The 17,449-nt window shown below is 36.9% G+C and overlaps 1 protein-coding gene across 9 annotated transcripts in view; it reads left to right on the top strand.

Annotated features, from left to right (window-relative positions):
- The window catches only part of PDYN (prodynorphin), a 138,646-nt gene that overhangs the window by 46,596 nt on the left and 74,601 nt on the right, over window positions 1-17,449 (top strand). For 8 of the 9 annotated variants that reach the window (XM_074211180.1, XM_074211183.1, XM_074211181.1 and 5 more), the window contains one exon: window positions 16,101-16,135. The gene's annotated coding sequence lies outside the window, so the exon portion shown is untranslated. Of the gene's footprint in view, window positions 1-15,619; window positions 15,718-16,100; window positions 16,136-17,449 lie in introns of those variants that run through there. The other variant, XM_074211187.1, reaches the window with a different exon arrangement.

Here is a 17,449-nt window from a genome sequence, read left to right as displayed (position 1 = left end):
TTTCCTGGTTTAGGTATCAGCAAGCACCATGTAGGTTTCATAAAAGGAGTTTGGCAGAACTCTTTCCTTTCCTATTTTTTTTTTTTTTTTAGTTTTTGCAAGGCAAACGGGGTTAAGTGGCTTGCACAAGGCCACACAGCTAGGTAATTATTAAGTGTCTGAGACCAGATTTGAACCCAGGTACTCCTGACTCCAAGGCCGGTGCTTTATCCACTGCGCCACCTAGCCGCCCCTCCTTTCCTATTTTTTTAAGAATAGTTTATGTAGAATAGGAATTAATTGTTCCTTAAATCTTTGGTAGACTTCACTTGTAAATCCATCTGGACCTGGAGACTTTTTTTTAGGGAGTTTATTGGTAGTTTCTTCAATTTCTTTTTCTAAAATGGGCTTATGTAGGTAATTTATTTCCTTTTCTGTTAATATGGGCAGTTTGTATATTTGTAAATATTTATCCATTTCACTCAAGTTGTCCAATACATTGGCATATAGTTTGGCAAAGTATCTCTGAATCATCTCTTTGATTTCCTCCTCATTTGTGGTTAATTCACTTTTTTCATTTTAGATCCAGTAATTTGGTTATTTTCTTTCTTTTTAAAAATCAGATTAACAAGAGGTTTGTCTATTTTATTGGTTTTTCATAAAACCAACTCTTAGTTTTATTTATGAGATCAATGGTTTCTTGCTTTTCATTTTATTAATCTCTCCCTTGATTTTCAGAATTTCTTAATTGGTATTTAATTGGGGATATTTAATTTGTTCTTTTTCTAGCTTTTTTAGTTGCCTACCCAATTCATTGAGCTCTTCTTTCTCTGTTTTATTCATAAAACCTTTATAAAGTTTCCCCTCAAAACTGCCTTGGCTGTATCCCATAAATTTTGGTGTAATGTCTCAGTATCATTTTCATGTATATAATTATTGATTATTTTTATTATTTGCCATTTTTTCTACTCATTATTCAAGATAAGGTTATTTAATTTCCAATTAGTTCTTGGTTTGTCTTTCCCTGACCCTTTATTACATATAATTTTTATTACATCATCATCTGAGAAGTATATATTTATTATTTCTCCCTATTTGCATTTGATTTTAAGGTTTTTATGCCTTAGTACATGGTCAGTTTTGGTGAAGGTGCCTTGTACTGTTGAGAAAAAGGTATATTCTTTTCTATCCCCATTAAGTTTTCTCTAGAGGTCTATCATATCTAGTTTTCTAAGATTTCATTCAACTTCTTAACTTCCTTGTTAATTGTTTCAAAGAGTTTTTAAGATGATTTTCTTGGATTCCCTAGGTATACTATTATATCATTTGCAAAGAGTGAAAGTTTTTCTTTCTCATTGCCAATTCTGGAAATTATTTTCAGTTTCTTTTTCTTCTCTTATTGCTACTGCTAACATTTCTAAGTTTTCTAAGATTTTATTCACCTTAACTTCCTTCTTGTTTATTTTGTTGTTAGATTTATCTAGTTCTGAGAGAGAGGGAGATTGAGATCCCACATTATTAAAGTTTTGCTGTCTATTTCTCCTTGTGATTCATTCAGCTTTTCTTCTAGGAATTTGGATGCTGTACCACTGGGTATATACATGTTTATTAATGATGTAGATTCATTTCCAATGGTGCCTTTCAAGAAGATGTGGTTTTCTTCCTTATCCCTTTTAATGAGATTGATTTTTTGCTTTTACTTTGAGATTAGGATCACGACCCTAATTTTTTTACTTCTGCTGAGGCATAATATATTTTGCTCCAACCTTTTACCTTTACCCTGTGTGTATCTCTATGTTTCAAATGTGTTTCTTGTAAACAATGTATTGTAGAATTCTGGTTTTTAATCCATTCTGCTATCCACTTTCATTTTAAGGGATAGTTCATCCCATTCACATTCATAGTTAAGATTACTAATTCTGTATTTTCCTCCATGCTATCTTTCTCCACTTATATTTATCTCCTTTCTTTTCTCTTTTTCCTCCTCACCAAAATTTTACCACTTTCCCCCTTTGACTTTTCTTTTAAAAATTTAACTTTCAGTTTATTTTCATTTATACCTTGCCTTCCTTTATATCCATCTCTGCTCCCCTTATCTTTCCTTTTCCCAATCCCCCTCTTCCCTGTAGATTAAGTTAGATTTTTAAAACTCAAGTGGGAATGTATTTTATTCCTTCACTGGGCTAAATCTATTGAATAGAATTTACTCAGCATTCACATTCTCCCTTATTTCCCTCTAAAATTATAAATCTTTGTGCCTCTTCCCTTGGTATTATTTATCACTCTAATATTATTAATCAGGTATCATCAGTCACAGTTCGATTTATTTGACTGCTTGATAAGCTTCTATTATCTAGATATCATCACAGATTGTTTACTTGATTGCTTGATAAGCAGCATTGACTCAAATTGCATCAAATTATAATTATAATCATTTTTACTTTATCCCCTTTTTCAAGTATCTTTCAAGTACACACAATGCTCCTCACAAGCCAAAGTATCATTCAAATCCATATCCTTTCTTGAACAATTTGTGCTTCTCCCCCAGGCCTATTTTCTTTCACACTTTACCTCTTGCCCTCCCCACCCAAGGTACTTAACCCCTTGTCAAATGAAGCACCAGTTATTTCAAACCCTGATCTAATTAACTGAGAGAATCTTGAAGATCTCTAAGTACTGGGAGGTTCTGGAGATCTCAACTGAGAACTTTAGAAATGATTGTAAATAACAGAGACACTGTCTCAGGTCCTCACAGCTTATGATGCCCTCATTAGACAAGGTGCTTAGTACCTTGTGATTAAGTGAGTCAAAGTATAATGAGTCATAAGTTAAAGTTAACACCCCTGCTTTTTTTCCAGGGCTTTTTAAAAAGTCTCAAACCTATTGATGTTATCTTGGACCTCTTCCATTGAGAGACAAGACCCAATTATATCCATATCTAGGCTCATTCTCTGCAATTATATTCCACCCTCTAATTATCCTTAGAGAAATAAAGTTCTAAAGAATCAGAAGTGTTATATCTTCCCTTTCTGGGTTGTACACAATTTGGTAGTTGACCAACATTTGTTTAAAACAGTTTTGTTCTTCCAGTCCCCTTTTCATTTACCTTTTTTATGCAACTCTTCAGTCATGTGTTTGACAATTGAATTATCTGTTCAGTTCTGGTCTTTGTGTCAAGAAATTCTGGACTTCCTCTATTTCATTGAACATCCATCTTTCCCCCTGATGGTATATGCTGAAATTTGCAGGGCAGTACATTCTGGGTTGCAATCCCAGGTCCTTAGCTCTCTGAAATATGTTATTACAGTTCTTCCAGTCCTTCAGTGTTGAGGTTGATAGGTCCTCTGTTAGTCTGATTGTGTTCTCTTTGTATTTGAATTGTTTTCTTTTTGCTGTTTGTAATATTCTCTCCTTTATTTGAGGGTTCTGGAATTTGGCTATCACAGCCCTTGGACTTTTTATCCTGGGATCTCTTTCTGGAGGAGTTTTGTGGAGTCTTTCAATGGTTATATTGTTGTCTTGTTCTAGTAGATTTGGGCAGTTTTCCTTTATAATTTCCTGCATGATGTTTTCCAGGTTCTTTAGAATTTCTAGTAGTCTGATGATTCATAGATTGTCTCATCTGGATCTATTTTTCAGGGCATTCATTTTCCCTAGAAGGTACCTTACATTTTCTTTCTTTATATTTTTTCCCCAGCCTTTTTATTTTGTTTGATGGAATCTTGTTGTCTTGTAGAGTCATTGTTTTCTAATTGTTCAATTATAATTTTTAGGACGTTATTTTCTTCAATTAGCTTCTGTGTTTCCTTTTCTAGTTGATTATTTTTACTTTTAACCAAGTTGATTTCTTTGGTCAAATTTCACAATTTCCCTGAATTACTTTCATTTCTTTTTTCTATTTTTCTTTTCCCTCTCTTCTTTGGTTTTTAAATTCTTTTTTAAGCTCTTTGATGAGTGTTTGTATTTAAGTCCAATTTATAGATTTTTTGGATACTTCTGTGAGTGATTTTTCACTACTTTCTTCTTCAGACATAGCATTGCTATCTTTATAAAGCAGTTTTCTATAGTGAACACTCTTAGATTTTTTGTTCATCTTTATTGTTTTAGTTCTGCTTCTAGGGTATATGGAGTATAGATCCAAGCTTTTATTTTTGTTGGGGCTGAGGTCTGATCCCTGGCTTGTTGCTGGCCAAGATGTTGCCCATGAAGTCCAGGCCTTGCCTTTGAAGAGTTTTTTTTTTCTACATTTATGTCCAGGTTCTGACTTAACAGAGGATTGTTCCCAACCCAGTCCTGTCTTTTATCCCAGTGTTTTCATGGTTCAGGGTTCATCTAGGGTTGAAAACTTGTTTAAATATTTTCTTTTTCTTGGTGGGATCTGTAGTGTGAATTCAGAGTGGAGGCTTCATTTATCTTTGGTAGGGAAAGCTCCAGGAGCATGCTAGCTTTGTGCCATCATCTTGTTTCTGTCCCAGAAGTTTCTTGTTTGGTATTTTAAAGGGAGCTGCATATAAGACTTCAGAGACTAGAAAATTATGGAGGGATACAGAGAGGAAGAGAGAGAGAGAGAGAGAGAGAGAGAGAGAGAGAGAGAGAGACAGAGAGAGAGAGAGAGAGACAGAGAGAGAGAGAGAGACAGAGAGACTGAGAGAGAGATTTATAGGTAGGGTCATTGGATGGAGGACTACTAGGTACCTATCAAGCCTCTCCAGGGAACCATGGACCTTTCCATGTTAACCATAGTCATTAAGGAGCCAATGCCAGACGGGGAAGATAAAGCTGAGGAACTTTTGTACCCAACAACAAGTTCCATGAAAATGGAGTAATTGGTAGAAGCTATGCTGAAAAACATAAAGGGAAAGAGACAAAAGCATAGTAGAACCAATGAACCTTTGAGCACGAGTGCTGTGCATTGTATAGCTTATATATGTTTGGAGGAATTTTGCCTCCCTGTTGGTGCCAAGTGCTTTTTTTCTTCTGTTCCTTGATTTGACTTTTATAGCCCTTAACAATATAATTCCCCCACCACTGTGGTCAGACTTGCTTGCTAGTTCTTGACTAGGATATTTCCTCTCTCATATCTGTGTCTTAGCATAGCTGGTCCCCCAAGTCTGGAATGTCTTCCCTCCTCATAAATGACTTGTAGGTGAAGACCTAATGAAGGGGCAGCTAGGTGGCTCAGTGGATACAGCACCAGCCCTGGAATCAGGGACCATATCTCAAATTTGGCCTCAGACACTTAATAATTGCCTAGTTGTGTGACCTTGGGTAAGTCACTGAACCCCATTTTCTTAAATAAAATCTTTTTAAAAGACTTAATGGAGAGGGAAGGTTAATTTTCATGTCTGTTTATGGGCTTAGGTGTGAGTCCTTTGTGTTTTTCATTGGGTTAATAAACAAACCTGAACAGTATTGAATGTATTTTTATCCCTAGTGCTTGAAGTCTGTTTTCTGTTTTTTTTTTGTAGGAATGAACCAAATTCTAAAGTTGTCAAGTGTAAACCTTGGATGGGAGGGAACACATCCTGAGAAATTTTGGAGGGAAATCTTTAATACCAATCTTAAGACCAAGTTCTGTTGATGAGAGCCCAGCTCCTCTAGCCCTTGTGATACTCATTACTTAACAATACTAACTACATTGTTAGCTGACATGTATGTGTCATTTTTAATATATGATCCCATTTGGTCCCCACAACTATGCTGGGAGATGGTGCTAGAAGTGTTTTGCTAAAATTCACCCAGGGAATAAGTGGCAGAGCTTGGATTAAATTAAAGCCTGTGTCCAGACCAGCTACATTGCAGGCTTCCCTACTGTGCCTCAGCTCTTCATCCTCAGTTCTCATTCACTGCCCCTTTGACTGCTCTTTCTGATTTCCCTAGGACCTCCATTTAAGGAGGGCCTCCTGGTCAGCCATGGCTCTTTCCTCCATAGTCTGGGCATTCCCCTGTGGCTATTTTTGTCTGTCCCTCTCTCATTTCTTCCCTCCCCCAATTCCCACTCTCTCCATCCTCCTCACCCTATTTTCCCTACTTGTCAATGGGCAGTGCCTAGCATATAATAAGATCTTAATAAATACTTCTTATCATTGACTGACTTTAAACTTAGTGTTTATTTCATTAAACCATAAGAATGCAATGAGAGAAAAGGAAAGAGACACATTAATGCATGGTGTGGGGTGTTGGGATCAGTGATGTATGGTAAGTGTTTAACAAGCTTTGGGGGTAGGGTGAGCACATATTTTTAAGTTTAACCTGCATAATTAATATTTTCTCCATCACTTTCTTAAGTCTAGACAATCAACAAAATAATAAATTAAGCCTGATTTGTAGATTTGAGTTGAAGTATTTGTATTTTTGAGTTGAAGTACTCAGATTGAAAATTTGACAATAAACTTTGTTAAATTGGCTGGCTCTAGCACACCCCTGGTGAGAATGGACATAGGGAGGCTTGGAGGGATGGCAGGAGGAAGAAGGGTCACGGAGGGCTAAGTGTGTGTATCTGTGTGTGTTTGTGTATTTTGGGGGGAGGTGTGGGAGAGTGGGATGGGGTGAGAGAAGAGGAAAAGAAGAGCAAAGCCCAAAAGTTGAGGGGATTGCTTCAGGAGGGAGTGTTTATTAAAGAAGGTCTTCAAGAGAGGGATTTATGATGATTGTCAAGAATTCTAGGGGAATACCTATTAGAATAGTGAACTGTGGGATCCCTAAGATCACTTTCAGTGGGGTTCTTTGATTTTGTTATTACTCTCATTGGACACATGCAACCTGCCTCTAATTGACTAATTCAATGCCCTTTAAAAACTGTGCAGAGGGTACCAGATCCTTCCCCTTTCCATTTCTTTTATTGACAAAACTGTTATGAAGAAAGTACTTTGTAGACCTTAAAGTGTCATAGAAATAAATAGGAATTATTGTTATAATGGGTGGGCTATTAAGCTTGGAGCCCTTATTTCAAAGATCTAATATAACTACTACCTAGGATATCTTTTTAAAGTATGTATAATTATACTTACTTGGTGCAGTTTCACTGATTATAGCATCTCACATGCTCAATGATGTTTGACATTAATCATTAGAGATTTTTTTCCTTTAACTTATGATTTAACTTTTGTTAACATGTAGACATCCCTTACTGATCATTTTCAAATGAGAATGAATGAACTTGTCAGTCAGAATTTCATCTTACATGCTTGAGTAGGGAAGAGAGGAAGACATATGAGGGAAGGTGCAGTCTCTAGAATGCTGGGGAATCTGAGTTCAATCCTATTACTGACTATGTGAGACCATTGACAAGTCAATTAACATCCAATCTTAGTTTCCTCAACTGTAAAAGGGAGATAATGGGATTGTTAAGAGACTCAAATGAGATAATATATTATTAAGTATTTTGTAAACATGGAGATGTTATATGTAAATTTTTTTATATCAAAGAAAAAGTTTGACAACTCTTTTGTTAATATTGAATGTTGTGTACACAACTGGGCAATTAGCCAAATTGCTATTTTCAAAGTCCATTGAATAGGATTTATGGTACCAGGACCAATTCCAAGGCCCTGTTGCCAAGGTAATGGAAAAAGCATCAGTAGCCCTGGATTCTATTCTTCATCTCTGCTGTGTCCTTAGTCAGACTTATTGGAGAAGAACATGGGATTCAGAACAGATATATTAAACAAAAAAGTGGAGGTGGAGGACCCTAAATGCTATATGATTATTTAGGCTTCAGTTTCACTTTCTGTAAAAAGGAGGGACTTAATGGTCTTTATGACCCTTCTAACTCTAATATTTTATGTCCTAAGATGATATTTCTTATATTTTGTGTGTTCCATAATCCTACCACACATTCTATGTTTCTAAGCCTGTTTAGTTTTAACATTCTATATTCTAAAGTCTCTTTTGACATTTTATTATAGGCTCAAATGATATAGAGTTGTAAAGGATTTTTATATAATCCAACCTTCCTAATTTTGTGGATGAGGAAATTGAAACCCAGAGAAGATGTGTTTGCCCAAGGTCATAATTAGCAGTCAAGATTCAAACCTACATCCTCTGGCTGCAAATATAGTACTTTTCCCACAGCATAAAAATCACTCAGTCAGACTTTGAAATGGATCTGCCAGCTCCATAATGTGGGTATTTTATTTAGTCTTGCAGATAGCAACCCACCCATGCCTGCCTATCTTGTGCAATTCTTGTCCATATCATCCTTTAGGTTCACCACAGGATGTGTGTGAATTGAATCAGGTGGAGATTTTTCCACTTATCTTAGCATCACGAAATATCAATGGAACATATGGGCTATCCCTTGGTCATCCCCCCCCCTTGCCATCTTTTGGTTGTACATTCCCTTGATGACATCCATTACACTGCTTCTCCTTGTCAGTACCTTGTTTGTAAAAAGCAAAAAAGCAGACTGTTCACTCCTACCCTGCATGTCTCCATTACCCTTTGGGTGATTCTCATGTGCTATTTACTTGCAGTCTTGCAAGACAAATTACAGAATCACAGAAATTCTGTTTCTCTATCTCTCTCTTTCCTTCCCATCTTTTCCTTCCTCTGTATCATCCTCCTTCCCTACCTCCATCCATACTCACCCATATCAACAGGGAACTCTGTTCACTCTGGCTTCTTTTGAGCTTTCATATGCTTTAGAAAATGCTGAATTGATTTATTCCAGAATCCTTATCTAGCAGAGCTGTCCTGTCAGACCAATTAAAATTGATGCTCTTAATTTGATATTAGGAAGGACCTTGATATCCTAAGCATATTCAATACTATTGTTTGAGCAGAAGTGAAAAGACTTGGGTTTTTCTAATGCTCAGTATCATTATCCAAAGATTTCTTTAGGAGAGGAAAAAGATTGCCCCATCCCATTATCCCAATACCAGGAGCAGGAAGCTCTAGAATAAACTGAGCAAGCTTCACACTCTCTTGAGCTTTGATGTACCTGAGAAATTTCATTGTGTGAACACCAGGGTCTTATGAGAGCAGAAAATTGGAAAATTTGCAGAATTAAAAAGCTATAGAAGAGGCCTCGGGAGATCATACAATCTTAGCCTTCTGCTTCCTGACAGATCTGATCTGACTCATTGCCCTATGTACTCACAACTCTTTCTAACTCTTCATTCTTTAGTAGATTCACTATTTGCATGTTTGGTGAAGACGCTCCATTCTGTGGACCTCAATTATCTACTCCTCAAAAATGAGGGGGTGGGTGGATTCTCAACAATTATTAAGGAGAATGCAAAAAAGTTACTAAATCAGTTCTAGCCTGTGCTCCCCAGAGTCCACTACTGGGATTATTCCCCAAGATAGTCAAGAACTTAAAGAAAAGATTCATATATTTAAAATAGTCATAGTAGCAGTCTATGTTATAAGAGCTAGAAATGCAATATATGACCCGTTGGTTTGGGAATATCTGAAAAAAATGAAGTATGTTGTTATTCTGAGGGAAAGAAGGAAGGATGGGAGGGAAGGAGGGAGGAATGAAGTGAAGGAGGGAAGAAGGAAGGAAGGAAGGAGGAAAAAAGGGGAAAAAGGGAAGGAAGGAAGAGAAAAATGTTGGTTTGTGGCTTAGTTTTAGGTTTGAGACCATATTAGTTCACATGAAAACTGACTCTTGATGCAGACATATTTAGAGACAAAAAGATTTATTACCTATTATCATGATTGGCAGAAGCTAAAGGAGAGAGAAGTAAAGACTGGGCTGATCCTCTGGGGAAAAAAGCAAGCAAGAAAGTACAAGGTAATTAGTAGGAGCAGCAGGAGATAAACAGTAAAGAAGGAAAGTAAAGGACAGTTACAAAGTGTTGTAACTGGGCTGATAAAAGCAGGTTTTAAATAGGGGAGCAGTGCATGTTGCTGGGAAAGGGGTAAGGGAGGATTTAGGGGAAAGGGTAAACCTACCATCCCAGTGGGTTTACATTTCAGTGTTCCTCTTCAGTGGGATAGCCCTGGGGTGAGTTTGGAGAAGGAGTTGAGAGTTACATCTCAGCCCCTGCAGGTGGCTCACAATGGAGCTATTTATCTAGATAAATGGGATAGAAATCAGAAGTCCATAGGATATGCAAGGCCAGCACAGAAGAAAATAAAATTTAGCATGACATATTTCTCTGTCTAATATTTTCTCTATTTCAAAAGAAATGGGGGAAGATATAAAGTGATATGGAATATGAATGAATCAAACAGTCAGGAGAAAACTATGTACATTACCTACAACTTTGTTAAACCAAAAGGCATTTATTATGTGCTTTCTGTGTGCCAGACAGTGTGTTAAATGCTGAGGATTAAAAAACAAAAGCAAAAGCAGCCTCTGTTCTCAAGAAGCTCAAGACTAATGGAGGAGATAAGATGCAGACAGGTGCAGGCAAGATATATAGGGGGGAAATTGAGGCAATATCAAAAGGAAAGCATTATCATTAAGGGAAACCTGAAAAGCCCTCTTAAAGAAGGAAGCTAGGGAAAGCAGAAAAAGAGAGACAAGGAGAGGGGCCAGATAGGGGACAGCCAGGGAAAGACTGGGAATAGAACAAGTAAGAAGGCCCGGCAACATAACTGAGTATGTGTAAAGGACTGGAGTCTAAGACTGGAGAGATGGGAAGGAAGAAGTTTAGGAAGGGCTTTAAAAGCTTAACAGTATTTTTTGTTTGATCCTGCAGGTGATAGGAGGGTCCTGGAGTTTACTGAGTAGGGGAATGACGTGGTCAGACTCGTGCTTTAGGTCTCCTTACTTGATTCACTATTCTACTTTCCACCAAAGCTGTTCCAAACCTTTTCATCTTTCCTCAAGCCTCTCTCCCAGCATAATCTCTCCCCAATACCAGCTCAGCCAAGGACTTTGCTTCAAATTTCTCCAAATAAGTTGAGAACATCTGTAGAGAACTCTCTTCTCTCTTCTTCCTAATCTCACATCACTCAGGCATTTTCCTTGAAAATCTTCTCCACTAGTTGTGAACTGATCCAACTAACTATTCTGGAGAGCAGTTTGTAACTAGGTCCAAAGGGGTATAAAATTCATCCAGCAATAGCACTACTAGATCTGTATCTAGAAGAGATTTAAAGGGGGGGAGGATCTTTTTATGCAAAAATATCTGTTAACAGCTCTTTTTGTTTATTTATTCATTCATTCATTTATATTTATTTATTCGTTCATCCATTTATTCATTCATTCATTTATTTACTTATGTATGTATGTATGTATGTATGTTTTTGCAAGGCAATGGGGTTAAGTGGCTTGCCCAAGGCCACACAGCTAGGTAATTATTAAGTATCTGAGACCGGATTTGAACTCAGGTACTCCTGACCCCAGGGCCGGTGCTCTATCCACTGTGCCACCTAGTCGCCCCAACAGCTCTTTTTAGGGTAAAGAATGGGAAATTGCAGGATTGTCCGTCATTGGGAAATGACTGAACAAGCATATAATTTTATATAGATTTATATATGATTGTAATAGAATTCTGTTGAGCTTTAAAAAATGGCTAGCAGGATGATTTCAGAAAACTCTAGAAAGACTTAATGTGAACTGATGAAAAGTGAAATGAGCAGAAAGAACCAGGAGAACATTGTACATAATAATAACATTGTATGATGTTCAATTATGAGTGACTTAGCTCTTCTAGCAATACGATTACCTAAGGCAATTCAAAAGAACTCAAATGCCATCTACATCCAAAGAAATAACTGATAAAGTTTTAATGCAAATCAAAACATACAATTTTTCACTTTCTGTATAGTTTTCATGATATTTTTTGTTTGTATTTTCTTTCACAACCTATTATGAAAATAAGTTTTGTATGATGTTCAGTCATAACCCATAACAAATCTGCTTACTGTCTCTGAGAGAGAGGAGAGGAGTGAATGAGGGAATTTGGAATTCAAAATTTAAAAAAATGAATGTTAAAAATTGTTTTGACATGCATTTGGGAAAAATTAAAATATTATTTTTTTAAAAAGAAAATTTCCTCCACTTAATTCTCAGATGAAAAGACTCTTCTTACCAATCTCCAAATGATCTCCACCAGATCACCCCTTTTAATATCTCCATACTTTCTCTCTAAATTTCAGTTTCTCTATTTCCTGATTTCTTCCCAGCTGCCTACACATTCATGTCTCTTCCATCCTGAAAAAAAAACACCCTCACTTGATTCAATTCTTGCTAGCTATTGTATTATAACTCTTTTTCCTTCCCTAGAAGAAAGCCATATGCAATAGGTGCCTTAAGTTCCTCTTTTCCCTTTCCTTCTAAACCCTCCTGTATTCTGATTAATATCATCATTCATTGGAATTTTCCTTCTCCAAAGTTACCAGTGATCTCTTAATAGACAAATCTTGATCTTTCTTGACTTCATTGTAGCCTATGAAACAGTTGGTCACCTTCTCCTTCAGCATTTTCCCTTCTCTCTACATTTTTGTATTACTCTTTCCTGTCCTTGTCCTTCTGGTCTGACTGCTCCTCAGTTTCCTTTTCTGACTCATTATCTAAATTTGACTGTGCCTCAAGGCTCTGTCCTTGATGCCCCTTTTTTTATTGTTTACCATCTCACATACTGATCCAATTTTCTTCTACAGATTCAATTATCCACTTTTTGCAAGTGCTTTATGCAAATACTTCTCCAATTAACTAAGCTAAAATCATCTTCAACTGCCTCTTGGACATCTTAAACTTATGTCCTATAGGCATCTCATTAAATATCATTTATTTTCTTTCCTCCTCATTCTTTCCACTAATTTGAATAAAAAAAGATATATAAAACTCTCATAATGGAGATATATAGTCAATCAAAAATTCCTGTACAGACCACTCTAAAAATATATTTCTCAGTGTTCATTTAAGTCCATCACATTTCTCAAAGGAGAAAAATGTAATACTTCATCTTTGGTACTTTGGAATGATTGTCATTGAATTGATCAAAAAATTGGTCATTATCTTTCCTCCTAAGCTTCCTCCCTTTACCTATCACTATCAAAGGCATTGCCATTGTCTCCATATACTGGAAACCTCAATATCATCCTTCATTCCCCACTTGTGCTCAACACACATCACTAGACCATCTTCCAGACTTGTCATTTCTATCTTCACATCTTCCCTTGTAGATATCTCCTTCTCATACAGTGAACCACATCACCTTTCATCCTGCACTATTGCAGTAGTCTAACTGGTCTCCCTTCTCAAGTCTCCCCTTGCACCAATCCAGCATACATTCACAACCTGCCCTCTTCCTATCTTTTCAGCCTTTTTATTCCTCACTTCTCTTCATGCAGTACAGTTCCTTGAATATGACTCTGATATCTGTGTTTTTGCAGTGCCTGTCCATCATGCCTGGAACTCTGTTCCCTCACTGTTGCCTCTTAGTTTTCCTAGATTCCTTCAATAATCAGAACAAATTTCATCTTTTACAGAAGGGCATTCAGAGCATGACTGTATAATAATGTCTTCCCTTTTCATATTACTATCGTCCTCTCTCTCTCTCTGTGTGCTATATGTAGCTAATTATGTACATATTGCCTCCTCCCCTATTAGAATTTAAGCTCTTTGAGGGCAGGGATTGTGTTTTGTTTTGGCCTTTCTTTGTATTTTCAGTTTAACATGGGGCCTTACTTAATGGATGCTTATAGATTGGCAAATTGGCTTTCTTTGTTTTTTTTTTTTACTTTTATAAATATTTTATTTGTTTTCCAATTACATATAGTGGTATGTTTCTTTGCTTTTGCTTTTGTTTTTGTTATTTCTTTCTGTTTATTGAGTCTTTACCCATTTCAGGTGAGTGAATATCAAAGATGGGATGCATCATTGACTTTGTGAGATGCATAAGCTCAGAAGAACCATTAGAGGAGCAGCAAAACGAATTAGTAGCAGTCTTCAGACACCTAGTCTAGGGTCTGCCTACTTCCTGGTGGAAACAGTTCCAACCAAGCCCCTGAGAGGGAATTGCTTGGTGGAGAAGAGAAAGCTTCTGTATCTATTCCCACCCTCACCCCATTTTAATTAGAGGATGATCTTATGTTGAAAGATTAGAAGATTTTAGATTTTCCATGAACATCTCAGCAATGTCCTTTAAAGAACACTACCTGAATGAAGCATACATTAGAAATTGTGAAAAGGCAACTTCAAGACAAAAAAAAGAGCTCAGCAGAAAGCTGCACACCCTAACTAAGGAAAATCTTGTGGAGACTTAGCCAAAGGCAGAAAAGTTCTAGTGGTTGGGCATGGTGACTTATATCCTTGCCATATATGCTCCAGGGTACACTTTTCTCTAGAGCCCATGTACTTGTGAATGAGTGGTTTGAGGATATTAACTGTTCCTATTATAAAACCTTAATAAATACCTATTTCTTAAAGCTGATTAATTCTGATTGACTAAATAATATCAACTGAAAATCAGTAGGGAGGAGAGGCTAGGTGGTGCAGTGAATAGAGCACCAGCCCTGGAGTCAAGAGTACCTGAGTTCAAATTTGGCCTCACTCTTAATAATTACCTAGCTGTGTGGCCTTGGGCAAGTCACTTAACCCTATTTGCCTTGCAAAAAAAAAAATAAATAGGGAAATCATATTGATAGAACTGAGTATCCTAAACTACTCCTAACCAGTCAGTGTTATCCCCCCTAGATCTCTGAATGAGGAGAAGAAAACAACTTCTCTCTGGGAACTGAGTCTGTCAGTGCTAATGGTGTTTTGGGGTGGTAGTCCCAGAACACAAGGCCAGAGACATGCAAAAGTGGAAAGTGTTTACACAATCAAGTCATTAGGTTGGTTTGACTTAACTGTTTTCAGAGAATGTACAAGTTGGGGAATTATTTAGATGTTTCTTGGTAAGTGTATATCAAGAGGAAATATATCGATGAAAAAAAAGTAGGTGTTGTATTTATATGATCTTTAAAGTTATCTTTTCGCTCTGACATTCTATGATCTAAAGTCATTTCCACTTCTATGTTTTATTTTCTGTGGTTCCATTCAGTCTTGGCATTTTATCTTTTAAGGTCCCTTTCGATTCTGATATTCTCTGTCCTTGATCTGGGATCCCTTCTAGCTTTGACCTGCTAGGATTTACCTTGCTCTATATTCTACTGTTTTTCAAGGGCAGAAAAAAATTGAGTGACTGTGTCAGTTCAGCAACTTTGAGATCCTCTTGAGGCCCTTTTTATGTGCCTACTAAAATTAAACATTTAAACCTTATGTTTATAGATGGCCTTTATCATCCCTTTTATTAGATGATGAGAAGAACTGTATGACTATAAGGTAGAAGAATAATTTTAAACTCATCAGCATTAATAACATAATATAAGACTATACTTTATTATGTAAAGAGAATAGTGTACAGTTTATCCTAATAACTATCATAAGATACTGGAAAGTTTAATCTAATTTATTTGTGGTCAGGGATATACCAAAAAAAAAAAACATAGTTCACAGACATAGTAATTTGTAAACCTCACTTAGTGAACACAAAGTTATAAAATGTTAAGAGCAGGAAGGAATCTTACACTGGACATAGAAGACAGGATTTCAGAGCTGGGAAGGACCTTAGAATCCAGATTATTAAGCAATAGAAGGATCCTTAGAACACAGAGCATGTTAGAGTAGACAGTACTAGAATCAGAAGAGGGTTTCAACTATTGAATGTAGATATAGAAATAGCCTTAGAGGCATCTAGTTCAATAACCTCGGAAGGAAGCAGCTGGATGACTCAGGGGCTAGAGGACCAGACCTGGAATCCTGAAAACTGGCCTGCCACAGATTCTCACTGGGTGATGTTAAACTGTTATTTTTTTGGTCCAGTATTTTATATCTATTTCCTCCTTGTTTCCCATCAGTAGAATATAAACTTCTTGAAGGCAGGAATTATTTAATTTTTATTTATTTGTGTTCTTAGTACCTAGTCCAGTTCCTGGCACATGGTAAGTGTTCAATATGCTGGCTGAATGATTTCTACTACTTTCTAATGCGGTAGTGGTTTCAGGCTCTCCTGCACTGAAGTTTCAATCAGAAAAAAATATTTACATAGCAATAATATTTGCAAAAAATACTTTTCTGATAAGTTATATGAAAAGTACATTATTATCACCCCCATTTTATAGATGAGGAGATTAAGGTTTACATGGTTATTGAGAAGTTTGTATTCTTTCCACAGATTCATGATGGAGGACTGCAGCTTCTGTTTTCCAGGTCAGGCTTCATTAGCCTCCCCCACAGTTGGCATTCCAGGGTGCTGATGACTACCAGTACTAGCAGAGCTAATGAGGTTGCCCTGAAAATTCCTTTTATTGAACCAAGTTTGCTGAGCCCAGATTGACTTATTGTCTCATCCTCCCCGAAACATAACCTTTCTTTGCTTTGTGAGATGAATGGACATGTTGTTTCATTTCATGGCTGTGTGTGTTCCATGGCTGTGTGCATAAACTCTTTGGAGTAAATGTTATAATCTCATTTTCAGATGTCATTTGCAGCTGAATTACAGAACCCTTTGCTCCCAGTTGTTATGGTGGTTTATTAAAAGAATTCTTGGTTCTCCACCTGAGAGGCTCAGAGGGCTATAATAATAAATTTCAATGACCTATGTAGGTAAGAGAAGGGGATGTTAAAAAGGAAAGAAGGAAAGAGGGAAGGAAGGAAGGAAGGAAAGAAGGAAGGGAGGGAGGGAGACAGACAAAGTGAGCCAGAGTCAAAGAGATGTGTTTCAAAAAAGACTTCAGAAGAGAGAGAGCGAGTACTTTTCCTGGGCAGGTTCAGGGTCCAACACAGAGTTTTTTAGGACAGAAAGTATATTTTCTCTGTTCTTTTTATTTAGTCAGGTGGGTAAAAAGGGTAACTTGAGATAGCCAAAGTCACAAGTCACTGTTTGACAAATCATAGTGGCAACAGATTAATTTATTCTGAAAAATACAAATGCAGGAGGAGAAAAACATGTTTATAAATCTGTCAATACACTGTCTTCTTAGTGGAAAGCCAAGAATAGGCTCCTTGTGAAACTAATTGCTCTATCTCTTGCACTCAGAACTCGCTGGTCTCTCTGCTCCATAGCCTCTGAAGTTTAACCTCACCCAACAGCTCCCAACCCATTTTTCACTCTCCCAACTCCAACACCAGTTACTGAACCAAGAGCCATAATAAAATCAACTCTACCATTGTTCCTGGATAGATTAGGCCAATATCCTTCTCCACAAGCTTTTTAATATTTCTAGTTCAAAGTGCCCCTGCTGTCTACCACTCCCTTTATATGCTGCCTTCCCCCATTAGAATGTAAGCTTCCAAGGGCAAGAACTCTTTGTTTATTTGTGCTACCACTTAGCACAGTGTAGCATTTAGTAAATATTTTAAGAAATGTTTTTCATTCACTCATTCATTCTGTTCCACCTAACAAATGTTGTTCAGTCTCAGCAACATTTCTGTGATCCTATCCTTGGGGTTTTCTGGACAAAGATAATGGAATGATTCACCATTTCCTCCTTCAGTGGATTAAAGCAAAGACTTAAGTGACTT

This window comes from Macrotis lagotis, chromosome 1, assembly GCF_037893015.1.
Source record: "Macrotis lagotis isolate mMagLag1 chromosome 1, bilby.v1.9.chrom.fasta, whole genome shotgun sequence".
Classification (NCBI taxonomy): Eukaryota; Metazoa; Chordata; class Mammalia; order Peramelemorphia; family Peramelidae; genus Macrotis; species Macrotis lagotis.
Note: the sequence above shows the minus strand (reverse complement) of the source record. Positions and strands in the feature narration are given on the sequence as shown.